This window comes from Belonocnema kinseyi, chromosome 3, assembly GCF_010883055.1.
Source record: "Belonocnema kinseyi isolate 2016_QV_RU_SX_M_011 chromosome 3, B_treatae_v1, whole genome shotgun sequence".
NCBI lineage: Eukaryota > Metazoa > Arthropoda > Insecta > Hymenoptera > Cynipidae > Belonocnema > Belonocnema kinseyi.
Genome location: NC_046659.1, coordinates 9984138 through 9984429, shown reverse-complemented (window position 1 = coordinate 9984429; position 292 = coordinate 9984138).

The window sequence follows — 292 nt, the reverse complement described above, 5'->3', positions numbered from 1 at the left end:
TTGTTCCACGTCGACAGTTCGGAAGACCAAATTTGCCAGATGAGACGTTTCTATCTGCTTCGGAGAGCTCTCTGGTATGCCCAGGTATGTATAAGTCTCTCCAGCGCAAAAGTGTCGTATGGCGCATCTATCAACGAGCTCGGGATCTTCAGAGATGCCATTAAGTTTTCCTCGCTTCAAATAAACCTTCGCGCATTTGTCTAACCCAAATTCCATTCCAATTTCCTGAGTATATCGTTCGACAATCCCCAGAGCTAGATGCAGTTGCTCTCTGTTTTTAGCATAGATCTTA